The sequence below is a fragment of the Hemitrygon akajei genome, chromosome 5, assembly GCF_048418815.1.
Source record: "Hemitrygon akajei chromosome 5, sHemAka1.3, whole genome shotgun sequence".
NCBI classification, from domain to species: Eukaryota; Metazoa; Chordata; class Chondrichthyes; order Myliobatiformes; family Dasyatidae; genus Hemitrygon; species Hemitrygon akajei.
This window is the reverse complement of record NC_133128.1, coordinates 147,545,228-147,560,041: the sequence shown is the minus strand read 5'-3', so window position 1 is coordinate 147,560,041 and position 14,814 is coordinate 147,545,228. Positions and strand designations below refer to the sequence as shown.

Below are 14,814 nucleotides of genomic sequence, written 5' to 3'. Positions count from 1 at the left end.
TCTCCTTATATGCCCTGGGGCATCCTTTCAAACTGAAAGAATCCAAGTGGGCATATGAATGCCAGCTTCTTTGTCAGCCCCACTCATGGGTATCTGATATTACCTACCCCATAGGTCCAGCAGACTGAATCACTTCACTTCACTCAGGCAGGCCAATGCATCCTCAATTTTCGGGACCGTATACTGGTTGAGGACTGTACTCCTGTTCAGAGTCTGATAATCCACACTCATCTGTACCTTCCCAATCCTCTTCCTCACCACTACTATGGGGGACACATAGAGATTTGTGGATTCAGTGATAATCCCATCTTCCTTCAGCTTCCACAGATGCTACCAAATATCCTCCACCTCGGCTGGTGCCAGCCTCTGAGGCATTTCTCTGAAAGGGATATTCTCCGTCACTCAGATGGTGTGGCAAGTACTCATGGAACAACCCACATCAAACTCGTCAGTAGATAAGATATCTTTGAACTTCAACATCTTCTCTGTCATTCAGCTCTTCCAACCTCCAGGTACCAGGGAATCACCAAAGTTGAATGGCTTAGCTGTCAACTTTCCCTTTCCATGAGATGGTTTCTCTCCTGCTTGTCACACAAAAAAACTAGACATTACAATTGTCAGAAAAAGGTGTGCCATTGGCATTCCCTGCCTGAGGGTGACTTCCCATTCCGAGGTGTTCCTGACAATCACTGTCATCCTGCTTACCTGTACAACTGATGGCTTCTGCAGTTCGGGCCTCACCAGTACCAGCAGGTAAGCTACCTACTCTACCTACTTCCCCAGGCCATAACACGATGGGTTTAGAACGGGTGTACCCCAAAGTTCCTTGTTAAAGTGAATTGGGTTTTTCACTTTATTGTTTTCCTTGATATATTGATTGGAATGTTTCCCCAGGCCATTCCCTCACTGGGTCTCCCTGGTTTCCTGACTTTCCTTTCTGCTTAAGTAACTATGGGCTCACTTTCCCAAGGTTTTCCCATCCTTCACATTTCCTCCTGAGCTGTTGCTCCTCACCGCAGTTGTAACAGACTATACCGGCTGCTCCCTTTTATGAGGGACCCTGTTCAGTAGCAGCCCTCTGCTCAGTACGTCCCATCAGTGGGTCCAGCTCCCTCTCGGCTTTGTCATGCCCGGTGGCAGCACCCGCCGATAACAACCGAGATACCTCGGCTCTGAAATCTGCCACGAACTCCTGTAACACCCCAGTTTGTGGGACATCAGGGGTGACTTCAGCAACAGAAGCTACTACTGAGGACTGTACCCTGCTGACAGAGGCCTACTGCTCCTCCATTGCATTTTCCTCCTCTCTTACTTCTCTGATCAACTCAACAAGTGAGGGTGCATCTTAGGAGACATTGGGAGGCCGAAAGCGATCATGTCCTGTGACCGTGCATCTTTCGCCATTTGGTCCATTCTTCACTGATTCACCTCAGCCATTTCGAAGGCCCCTCTGTGCCGCAAGCAACGCAGCTGTCTCTCTAGCCAAAAAATGTGGGCAGAAAGTTTCTCCCTCTTCTGCTGAAACACGCTCCTAAACCCCGTCATAAGCTCAAGTGGGCTTCCTGTCATGCCAAAAATGTTTTCTACTGCTTGCATGTAGCCCACGGAAGTAGCTAAGGGGCTAACTGCCTTTAACAACCTCACTACTTCAGCAGCCGGACCTCTTTTCACATTATCAGAGCACTGCCACTTATCCTGCATCTGAGAGGACTGCTCCACCCAAGTCTCTTGTTCTTCCTCCTCCTCGGGGGTGGGATTCACTGCTGAGAACTTCCTTGGCCTATGATAACTTTGACTCTCCGCCAGTGCACTTTGCTATTTATCTGCCTGGGATGTACGGGCTGATACCAACACACAATTTTCACCCCTCGCTGGAGGACTTAATTGACCTTCCACACCAGCCCACTCCTTCTCCTCGCTAGACAGAAATGAGAGCAATTTGTCTATAAAGTCCTCATCCTCAGATATGGGAAACTCATCTTCCAATTCAGTACCCTTGCCCACTCTCCCCTCTTCTCAGAAAGTATGGACAGCCCATGGACCCATGTGTCCCAGGACCCCAATGGTAACAAGCAGATCTGCTGCTGTTACGTCAGCACTAGTCTGAATGAACACTACATTTTCTTCTACGGCTTGGTCAAACTGTCACTCAATGATTGTAACTTTTCCTAATGCTTTACCAGTGCTTAAAACCCTAATCAACAATTCATCTGGGTTGCGGATATCCACTTCGCTCAGAACACAAGCATTAGCTACGGATAATCTCTTTAAATCGCACCACCGCTTAATCCCTGCAGCGTCCATAAACACGTATTTGATCACTTTCCAGGGCAATAGTTTAACACAGGTTTAAACACAAACATACTTAATCAATGCTTAGGGCATCAAGTGAACACAATCCTAGGACTAAGCCCCCAAAATGAAACCCTTTTTTATTTGGACGTCTCTAGAAACGGCTCATTAGACCCTTGCCAACAGCTACTGGTCTCAGTGCTGAGAAAACCCACCTTTCTCTGGCTTTGTACATCTAGGGTGAATACAACTTTGGTCCCACCAAATCCGTGAGATTGAGATTTCTCACCCACCCGTACCCCGTTTGTGTGCATCCTCTGTGATTTACTGCCCTGCCATAGCCCATCGGCAAGAAATAACAGATCACACACTGCATAAGATTATAAAGAAGTATATTTGTGAAATGTTGATTTAACCAAAGAGTGAGTAAAGAAAAGAAAGAAAAATAAACAAAAAAGGTCCATTATAACTAAACAGTCAAATATACACAGGTTGGAGCTCAAATCTTCCAAAAGCCATATTCATCGATGCTTGGTAGACCTCCGTGCCTTGGGTCCATTGAATCGCGTTTTCCCACCGGATCGAATCCTGTGACTGGTTCACTCCAGTGTCTTCTCTCTTCATCTCCTGCTGAACAAAGACAAGGACCCACACCAGTGTCAGTCACAAAACTGCACCCCCAGCCATCTCTAGAACCTTCTCCCTGTTCCACCCTCCTGATTGGATGGCCTAGATTTCTAAGCATTCCTTGTCTCTAACAGTAACCCACACACTGTTTCTACAGAAAGAGTGTTACAGGAAATACCCTATAACATTAGCAGTAAAACTTTTACCAGGGTGTTACATTATTATTTAGAGATACAGCGAGGAACAGGCCCTTCTGGGCCAATGAGCTGCGCTGCACTGCACCGCCCAGCAACCCACCTATTTAACTCTACCTAATTACAGGACAATTTATCATGACCAATTAACCCACTGATGTCTTTGGGCACATTTACAGGAAGGATGCACAAACTTCTTAGAGAGGATGCTGGAATTGAAACCTAAACTCCAATTCTCTGAGCTGCGATAGTGTTACTGTGGTGCCCCTGTTACTCAATAGGAGTTCTGATGGTTGCATCATAATTGATTTTTCAGGTTGAAATCAAATGTTGTAGTGAAGAAATTATGAGGCTATGCAATCCAGTTTCTAATTGCCGACCCAAAGGCAATAGTTTCTTTACTCGTATTAAAAGAGACATTGTCAATTTCAAATTCCTTGAAAAAGAGCTATAGTTAACAGCTGATTTCCAATCGTTTTAATTTATAGCAAGAGCTTGATTCAATGAAGACTTGCAGAACATAAACTGAATAACAAGTGACAGGGAGATCAGTGAGGAGTGGAAGGCCAAGAGGTGTGTGCGAATTCCGATTCAATGGAAATCCAGCCATGGATTAGACCACATCATATATTTTGTTTACTGGAATTAAAACTTGAGAGAAAAGAGCCTGGCGATGGTAAGAGCTATTTTGGTATAAAGTACATAATGCATTTATTTTTTAAGCAGGATGATTAGAAGAGATGAAGTAATTAAGCATGGGAATTAAAAAAAATGTTTGTAGTCTTCTGTTGCTGTAGCCCATCCACTTCAAGGTTCAATGTGCTGTGTTCAGAGATGCTCTGCTGCACACCATTGTTGTGACGCATGGTTGTGAGTTACTGTCGCCTTCACGTCAACTTGAACCAGTCTGGCTATTTTTCTCTGACTTCTCTCTTATTAACAAAGCACTTTCACTCACAGATCTGCTGATCGGTGGATATTTCTTGTATCAGTCTCTGTAAACTCTAGAAACTATCGTGTGTGAAAATGCCAAATGATCAGCAATTTCTGAGATACTCAAACCAACAATCATTCCACATATTACTGGCATCATATCACTTCTCTATTCTGATGTTTGGTCTGAACCTCTTGACCATGTGTGCATGCTTTTATGCATTAACTTGTTTCCACAAAATTGGCTGATTAGATATTTGCTTTTTTGAGCAGGTTTACAGATGTATTTAATAAAGTGGTCACTGAGTGTATATCTGCTTTCTGTTGTTCTTTTTAATTAGCTTGTTGTAAATATGTTGGAGTGATCTGTCCAGATGGCCTGCAGATAAAATATTTACAACGTGCATAGGTGTGGGACAATAATAAACCAATTCCAGTCTCAACTCTTGTTAATACATTATTCCCAATTCTATGTGCCCTCATCTCTTTGATCAACCTTATCTGCATTACTTAATATTCCAAGAAAATCCAAATGCAACACATTTACTGGTTTCACACCTCCTGCCTCATCACATTCACGTCATATTCTCAAAGGACACCAGGAGATACTCAAACCTATTGTGATGATACTGTGTTTGTTGCCCATGAGGTTCTAGACTCAGAAAGAGATTTTAACCCCTGTCCAATATAGTCCCCTCGCTGTAGGGAGATTAGAATGTATCAACCTATACATCAAAGAGTAGCTTACCTCCCTGTTTAGTCTCTCTGGGAGGTCCAGCTGCCAATACCCACTATTTAAGTGATGCATCCTCCCCCACCACCTACTAAGGAGAGGATACTTCCAGCTAACATAGTTCAAACATCGTTGATTTCAGTTTTCATGATAGACATTTAAATTTAGGCAAAGAGATTTCCAAACGCAGGTTCAGTTCTTGCAGATCAAAAGGACGTACCAATGAGTTGCAGGCAAACAAGTCATCTGTCATGAAACCTAAGGCTGTGGAATGAGTTCAAGATTTTTTTTTTATCACCCTGTGCTTCTGCCATTCTTCTTGTTGTTCCTAACCACTTTATAATATTTATACTGTTTTGCCTCTAATTGACATCACCTGCATGTGATGTTTTCGTTTCATTCGTCAGGCCAGATGAATGTAATGTTTAATTAGGCCATTGGTTAAATCATGGGCCAACAAGAAACTCATTGTTCCTTTGCTTATGACTAGAGGCTGAGTAAGGAATATTGGCTCCAGTTTTAACTTTGTCAAAAACAACTCTGACCCCTAGAAATGTCATGCTGCTAGAAGCTGAGGTTAGCAATAAGCCCCTTGGGGCCTTTGTAAGTGAACACCCATTACACTATTAACCATTTCAATCAGTCCTATTATTACATCCTTCGTTTTAGATCCTGGCATTTCCTCTATCACCAACATTAGGCTTACAGGTTGGTAAATTTGCATTTTGTCCATCCTTCCTTTCCTAAATTGTGGAGTCACATTTGCACCTTCTAATCCAAAGGAATAATTCCAGACTCTGTGGAATGATAGGACTTAATAACTAAATTACCCAATATCTCTAAAGCCATCTCTTTCAGAACTCTGGGATACTTCAGTTATCAGGAAAGATGGAACAGACTGGGTTTGCTTTTCTTAGAGCAAAAAAGGCTGAGAGGGCACTTGCTGGGCCTGTAATAATCAGAAGAGGCATACATAGGGTGGACAATAACAGATAATTACACTTAGCAGAAGCTTCATAACCAGAGAAATAGGTTGAAGCTAAGGCAGAGAGGAGAAGGAGGAAGATTTTCTTTTATCCGGCGAATAGTTGGAGTTTGGCGTATACTGCCTGGGAGGATGGTAGAGGCAGTGAATCTCACAACATTTGCAAAGTATCAAGATGAGTGCTCGAATCACAGAGGCATAGAAGGATACCAACTAAGGTACACTCACGGGAGTGAACAAACTCTCCCAGTGTAGTAGAAAATTGGAAGGAAATTTTCATTCTAAAGAAGGAATTTTTACGCGCTGTGACACAGCTGCTGGCATGCTGCTTTGCTGTTGTTGTAAACGTTGCAAAAGGTGGATTGTGTAGGTTAGAAGTGAATTGCATTGTGAAGCTTTCGTATGTTTTGTGGTTTTCTCATTTAGTTGTTTAATATGCTATTCTTATTCTGCAAGAATTGACACAAAACAGTCAATATTTACAATGAAAGCTGCTTATCACCGGGTTTTGCATGGACTGGTGATCAAGTTGTCCTGTTCCATTGTGTCAAACTATTTACAAATGCAGCAATGGCTCCAGCAAAATGGAAAAGACACTGAACTACAAATCACAGCCATACGACACATAAAAGTGCTGATTATTGTAAACAGCTATTGGAATCTCAAAACAAACAGAGTAAAGCTTTTGTTAATAAAGTCACAGTAAAAAAACATCAGGATGTAAGTTATTGAGTAGTAGAAGTTATTACCTTGAAAAGGAAAAGTCACACAGTTGGTGAGAACCTAATAATGCCAGCATGTAAAATTATGGGACAAGGTGCTGTATGGGAAATTGAAAATGTTTCACTCTCAAAGAGCATGAGAAGTCGACGTACTGATGACATGTCACATGGTGCTGGAGAAGTTTTGTGTGATAAACTGAAAAACAACAGCTTCTCTATCCAGGCTGATGAGTCAACAGATTTCACCAATAAATGTCATGTTATAGCATTTGTAAGATTTGTAAATTACGGTGAAATTCAATAAAACTTTTTCTGTTGCAAAGAGCTTCCCAAAACAAGCCAAGATATATTTAATGTTTTGCTTTCAGATCTGGAAACAAAATTTCTGTCTTGGAAGAACTGTGTTGGCATCTGTACTGGTTGGCTCCGTGAGGGGTTTCATCTCTCTTGTAAGAAAAAAAGAAAATACGGACATTGTTACAATGTACTGCTTCAACATTGCAAATATATTTTCATATTGTAAATAATTTTAATTAAAATAAATATATAACCTTTATTTAAATTAAATCTACCGAGCATACCTTTAGAAAATTTAAATTCCATTTTGGCCAGTTATTTAATAGAAATTTATTATGAATTTTTAGAATTTATGAAAGGGAAAGAAATAGATTAATTTCAAGAAAGGTAAGCTAAGCTTAACTACCCACTTTTTCAAGAAGGGTTAGCTAAAAATTCATTCTCTGTCAATTATTTCTGGATTATTGTATCTACAACTTACTGCTCATGCTAATGTACTGTGAACTGTAGATATAATAATTTTTATGCAAGGGTTCCCTGAGACCTGAAAATTATCTCAAGCGTTCCACCAGGGCAAAAAGCTTGAGAAAGGCTGCTCTAAACCCTTTCTATCTATATCACCGTCCAATTATTTTTTAAAACATTTAAATTGTTACCTGCCTCTATCTCCTCCTCTGGTAGCTCATTTCAAATACCCATCATACTTTGTGTGAAAAATCTGCCACTCAGGTCTCCTTTAAATCTTCCTCCTCTCACCTAGCTCTCTAGATTTAGACACCCCTACTCTGCGAAACTGATCTTGGCCATCTACCCTATCTATGCCCCAGATTTTATGAACTGTCACCCCTCAGCTTCTTTTGCTCTAGGGAAAACAGCCTGGCTGGCCTATTCCGCTCGTTACTCAGGCCATATTGGTGCTGGTCCATGCAACATGGTTACAGGCACTTTTGGCCCAGTGAGATCACCCTGCTCAATTACTCCCATGTGACCAATCAACCGCCTCAGACATGTTTGGAATGTGGGAGGAAACTGGAGAACCCAGAGGAAACCCATGCGTTCACCAAAAAAGAACACACCAACTCCTTACAGTCAGCAGCAGGAATCGAACTCAGATCACTGGCACTGTAAAGCAATTACACTAATTTCCATACTACCGTGCCACTCACAATGTTCCTGTGAATACTTTTTGTACCTTCTTTAGCTTAATGATAATTATCAATGTGCAAGCTCCTCAACTTCTCCTGTACTACTTTTTTGATCCAAACTTAGTTCTTCCAGCTATTCACTATTCACTAGATGCTACATCCTCTAACGTGTCTGGCAGGTTTTGAGCGGCTTGTTCAGTGAAGCATTACTTTATGGTCTGATCCTATCCCAGGATAAGCAAGGTAATCACTCAGCAGCTGCAAGATTTTAAGCAGTTCCTGATGGGAACAGGGCAAGTCCAGTTTTAATGTGTGATTCTATGTGCAAACTGCCACAGATCTGCTTTTAAATGACTTCTGGCCAGTTTCACATATTTTTGCATGAGATTTGACTGGGCATTAGTGAAAATACAAAGCTCAAGCTAAGTGTGCCAAAAGAACGTGATATCCAACTTCTTGGCCCAGGAGGCTTATCTGAAATCAACAGTGGGACAATATATGTAAGGAGGAATGCGAGAGAAACAGATGTGAAAGAACAATAAAAATACTGTGAAAATGGCTATGGAATATTAAATGCTTGTACAAATTAACTGGGGACAAAAAATTAATGTTCTTTATAAAAAAGAGTTTAAGTTGAATGATAGATATGTGAATTCACAAACTATTCAGAGATATAAAGAAGATATAGTATCATTAATAACTTGGGTTGGATTATACCGATGATAATGCAGATGTTGCTCAAGTTCCAAGCTGAAATTCATAAATTTTAGGTGAATTAAACAATCACATATGTGGTGGGTGCCTGTGTTAATAAAATATTAAGGGAACAGCTTTGTTTGTCACGTGTACATCGAAACATTAAAACATCGAAACACAGCAAAATCTGTCATTCGTCTCAGGGATGTGTCAGCTGCAGCCCACAAGTGTTGTCATGTTACTGGTGCCAATGTAGCATGCCCACAACTCACTAACCCTAACCTGTAAGTCTTTGGAATATGGAAGGAAACCAGAGCACCAGGAGGAAACCCACGTGGTCATGGGGAGAACATACAAACTCATTACAGACAGTAGTGTGAATTGAATCCTGATCTTACAGCTGGCAATGTAAAGTGTTGTGCTAACCAATACACTAATATACCACTCTAAAATTGAGGATTGTTAAGAAAAAACATATGGATTAAGTTGAGAAATAGGAAGTGGAGCTAGCAGCTCTTGATATGTGCACAAAACACTGAGCAAACTGTTTATGGAAATATATAAAGAAACAGCAATTATATTTGGAAACTTTGATCAGCTCAAGATTAACTGAAATTAAGTTAATGTCTGCAGTCATTTAAGGAACATATTTCTTTTTTTAATGCTCTAATGTCTTCATAGAAAACCGACAGCACAATACAGGCTCTTCGGCCCACAAAGTTGTGCTGAACATGTCCCTACCTTAGAAATTACTAGGCTTACCCATAGCCCTCTATGAAAATGTTAATATGTAGTAAGCATTTATTTAAACACAAACGGAGGTTTATTACTAAGACCAGTCCCAGCCAGTGCACTGTTTCAAGGTTAGGACCCTTCAAGTGTTCCTCCAGCTACCTTTTTAAATATTTTTAGGATTTCTGTCTTCACCTGCCTTTTAGGTAGGAAGTTCCAGAAAGTCCTGAAGTGAAAATTAATTCCTGTAATCCTTCTATCAACTACCTACAATCAAAGCCCTATAGTTATTGACCTCTTGTTGAAGGAAAGAGATCTTGACTATTTGCTGCATTTCAGTCTACTTGGTGTGAAAGAAAACATACACTATAACTCCTGAAAACAAAAGCACTTCTGTGCTGAAAAATATTTTGTAAGTTGCCTCTAGGCCTTCCTTTATATTACACAGCTTTAGCATTATGTATTTTAACAAATTGCAGCCAATTGTGAACTTCGCAGAGGGTGTGAAATATTAAGTGTGACTACTGTATACCAAAGATGAATTATTTACTTATGAGGAGATTCTTCAATGATTAAAGATATTTGAAGAAACAAAAGTCTAGCAATTAGATTTTAGATTCAATGCACATTATTAAAAGGGAAATAGACTAATTCCTGCATGAAATGGATATTTACATTTGCAGAGTGGAATTTGCTAAGGTCATGATCTTAAAGAGTTAATTTCCCAGATTTCATGAGTTGTGCATAGCAGGAGATTATTTGCAGTGGGTTGGGTGGTGGGGAAAGGTTTCAAGTATGGTTAGTGGGAAAAGGATCAATTCTGTGTATGATGGCACTATTTTTGAATGGCATGTAATCAGTGAATCAACTAATTTTGTCCCTATTTGTGATTTTGCATTTATATAAATTAAGCAAGTACCAGTTGAAGAAACTTGTGTTGTAAGCAGTGAAGGAACAGCATGGCCCTGGTTTATTATTAGCTGTTAGTATAGACCCCAGCAATTTCCTGCTCAGGAATTTCTGCAGTTCACAATGCCCACATGGTCTCTGAAAAACAAGAATGCTATATTATCTAGGAATGGGACAAATTATTTTCATCATTAAAAAGTATTCACAACGTAAATATTAAACTATCTGTCACAGAGAATTAGATAGCATAATTTAATTAAAACTTGTTTAACCTTTTGACAAATGGCTAAAATCTTCACCAGCTAAACAAAGTAACTAGTCCTTTCTTAAAAACTAGAACAGCTTTTAATACTTATCCCAGAACACCCTAGCCACATAGTTTGCTGCAGTATGTAATGATATAATTGTTCCGACACACTGCAGCCTCACTACAGATAGTTTCCCAAAGCAGATTATGAGCTAGAAGAATTAGTTGCAATATCAGAGATACAAGAAATGGTAAAATGATTTAAAATGGGCTATGACTGATCAATCAGTACAGAGTAAGATGACAGTAGCATTAATCCCAGCCATTTGAACATATCAGGATTGGACGTCAGTATTAAAAGCTACTGTTTCACAGCTCCAGCATTCAATCCTGACCTCTGATGCTGGCTGTATGGAGATCACACATTTTCCCTGCAACTGTGTAGGTATCCTATGGGAGCTCCAATTGCTTTCCACATACCAGAGACGCGGTGGGTAGGTTGATTCATGATTCCAAATCACTCTTAATATAAGTGATGTTAAAAATTTGGAGCGGAATTGATGGAAATTGACAGCAAGGGTGGCTGGGAAATAAATAGGGGAGTGGGCTCAATGGGATTATTCTGAGAGCCAGCATAAACACAATGGATCAGAAGGTCTCTGTATATTGTAAGATAATGTGTATGAGATCTAATAGTTTCAGCACAGTTTTTCCCCATAGAGCTTGTTGCTTATATGAGTGGAAAAACTAAAAACTGTACTGTTGCCACAAAAGAACAAATTTCATGACATATGTTAGTGATAATAAAACTGAATCTTCCCCTCTACCACGTGATGGACAAAGAACCCATGTATACTATCTCATCATTTGTTTTTCTTTTTTTACTCTATTTTTGCAGCACTTTTAAAATTAACTATAAATAAATAAACAAAAAATATTTAAAAATACTTATTTGTTTATTTATTAATTTATTGCAATTTATAGTGTTTTAAATTATGTGTTGCAATGTACTGTTGCTGCAAAACAACATATTTCACAAAACATGCCAGTGATGTTAAACCTGATTCTGACTGATTCTGAAATAAAAAGCTGCTCATATGTATATCTCAGTTTTCAAGCATTTGTTAATTTAATCAGTGGACTCTTGAAAGATAATTGATGAAGTATCATAGCACAGACATTAGCAATCCATGATCCCCAAAGGATTATAAGGACAGTGGAAAACAATGGTTAAGGGATAGATTACAAAGAGTAGTGGTGAATAGTTGATTTCTTTGTCTGAAGGGAAATTATGCAGAGCTGCTCCCCAAAGAGTAGTTCTGTACTTTCCAATACATGTTAGTGATCTGGGAGCTTACAATTTTTTCAATTGACACATTACATGAAAATCTCATGAATAGCAATGAGGACAGGATCATAAAGGTACACTGACTTCCAAACTAATAGATCAGAAGAAAAATCAATTTTAGTAATGGAGTGAGAAGTGATGCATCCTGCAAGGAACTGATGAAAATAAACTACATCTTACAGTTTTAAAAATGGAACAGATAAAGGGAATTCTGAAAAAAAAAGAATGAAGAAAGCCTTGTACGTGGCAGGGCAAGTAGACAAAGCAGTTAAGAGAAAATATATCCTTATATGTATAAATGTAGATGTGAAATACAAAAATAAGGAAATTACCGAAAAGTAAATAAATCAATTGTCACATCTCAAATGGAATAGAAAATAAAAATAGACGATGATGGTGTTCTGATGAAAGATTGTGAAACTGAAATATTTGCTCTGTTTACCTTTGTGTAAATACTCCTGACTGCAGACTTTATTCAGCATTTTCTGTTTTTATTTATTTTTGGAATATATCGCATTTGTCCTCTGAACAACATTGTGCCTTTTTGTAAGCACCACGTTGGTGGAAGCATATGAATTCCATGGAGATAGTGTGAGAAAAATTCATTAGAATGATTTCAGGAATATGCACTGGTTCTGTGGAAACCAGGAAACCAGGCATGGTTCTTTTTGAAGGTCAAAGGGGAATTAAAACAGTTGCTTTAAATTTTGAGGAATTTAAATGGAAAATATTGTTTTCCAAGTGCACATCCAATAACAAGAGGGTTTGGCTGAAGAAAGAATCTTATGGAGAGAGAAAAAAAATTGTTTTATTGGACCAAATTATTCAAGCTCAAATCTTTTAACTCACACTTTTGACAAACAATGTCCTGAAACTTGCAATGGAAAGTTCTTTGGAATATAATGCAGATTCAATGACATAATTCACTTTACCTAATTCTGGATGATAAATTTTCTACTAGATTATAAAACAAAATGGGTAAAACAGCTAATTGTTCCATTAATCAAAAATGGTGTAGATATATTGAAACATGTCCCTGTGATGCTGTTATCAGTTCAGCAGAAATAAACATCCCTTTAGAACAGAAATGAGGAGGAATTTCTTTAACCAAAGTGCAGTGAATCTGTGGAATTCATTGCCACAGATGGCAGTGGAGGGCAGTTCATCTGATATGTCTAAAGCAGAGGTTGATATGTTCTTGATTATTAAGGGCATCACAAGTTACAGGGAGAAGGCAAGAGAATGGGGTTGAGATAATAAATTAGTCCTGATGGAATGTCAGAACAGGCTCAGTGGGCTGACTGACCTAACTTTGCTCCCATGTCTTATGACCTTATAAGAAACAGCTTATTGAAACCACTTCTCGGTACTTGGGGAAAAAGCAGTTTATGCAATTTATCCAAAGGAAGACAATATACATTTTGCTTTACTGTTTGCTGCTGGTTGCTGTTAAAGAAGGTGAATGTCTCCTAAAATATTTAAAGCTGATCTTGCCGAATCGAGTGAGGCCAACTCTCTGGAGTTGGAAGCAGCCAGAGAGGAACTGCAAAAGTCCTGGCTACGCTTCAGCTAAGATTTCTGAATGAGTCATTAGATTCCTGTTTTCTGTAATCTTTTCAGTTAAAAAGCCCATTAATTATACTAATGTCCAAGTAAAACTTTCTTGTCCTTGGAGACTGTGCCACAGTTTTTCGTCAAATGCCCTTACCTTCAATATCAACTCCAGATTGATTAATGTTGTCTTCCTCTAACTCTGCCGAAGGGTGATAATGTAATCAACGTGGAATAAAATTTGTTTCAGACATCTGATGATTCTACACTCCCTCAAATAGTCAAAGCATCTGAAATTCATTAGCAAGGAGCCAAAGGTCCTCTCAATCACACGTAGCAGAGTAGAATAGTACGGCTGTGCTCTGTTGGAAGATGGAGATCTAGAAATGAGGTCATTCACTGAGGTTTTAAACCATTCCCAAAAGCTGTGAGAAGGAAAGGAAAACAACATAGACATTTCGTTCTGCACAAGTACCAATTACGTTTAGCCAAAGGGCATTTACATATTCAGGATGTATTATTTTCTGCTTACTGACCATTTCACTAAAATTAATGAGGGGATAATCCGCAAGCTAGACACCGAATTTTCCAAAATCATTTAATTTACAGCATTAGGATTAAAAGGAGAAATTTCACAATGAAGGAGGAAAAAAGCAAAATATCTCTGTTTCACATTATCCCTGGGTAAATGCTCCCTAACCCTTTATTGTCAGGAACTATAGAGGAGGCTTGACCTAAATAAGAGCAGTAGAGACAATTTAGCAGGCAGTGATCACTTTGATAATAAAATGTAAATAACAAGCTGTGATTGGCCACAAAACAAGAGAGAATGGATTCTTAACGACAAGGTAGCTGAAGGCTTGGAGCCACCAACTGAGGCCAGCTGGTTTGATGGGAAAACAAGGAGTGTGGATGAGAGCAGGGTTTAAATAGGCTGCAGGTAATGAGTTGGAAATGAGTGCAGATGACTCCTGTTAGCTGTGTGGAGATTGAGAGATGCCTGCATGTACAACTCTAACAGGTCACCACCCCCCCCCCCACAAGATGGATGCAAGATGAGACCTCTCTTCCAGACTGACCCCTTCACAGTTGATGAGGTACTGCACACACCATCCAAGACTAGGCGAATCCATCAATCTGTGAACCTTTTACACTGGACTACCTTCCACCATTCTAGATTCCAGAGTGTTGACTGGTCCATGGACATGGGCTTGAGACAGGACATGTGGAAGGTAGGTGCGATCTTGAGGAACGGTGGCAGCTGGAGATAGTAAGTGACTGGATTGATGCAAAGGGGGATCTTGAAGGGACTGATGAACCAGGGCAAGAGTTTGCAGGAGTTGATCTGCAGGTGAAGATCTCTGTGGACAGCCAGATATAGTCCCCATGCCAGAGTAGTCTGG

The 14,814-nt window shown here is 39.6% G+C and overlaps 1 long non-coding RNA gene across 2 annotated transcripts; it reads right to left on the bottom strand.

Annotated features, from left to right (window-relative positions):
* Positions 1-2,685: 2,685 nt before the first annotated feature.
* LOC140728288 (uncharacterized) lies at positions 2,686-13,748 on the bottom strand. Of its 2 annotated transcripts, none has more exons than XR_012099042.1 (3): positions 13,569-13,748; positions 6,514-6,932; positions 2,686-2,922 (listed from the first exon to the last, which is right to left on the bottom strand). It is a non-coding gene; the product is annotated as an uncharacterized lncRNA (long non-coding RNA). The 2 variants fall into 2 exon arrangements; XR_012099043.1 differs by having other exon boundaries at positions 2,686-2,919.
* Between the last annotated feature and the right edge of the window lie 1,066 nt (positions 13,749-14,814).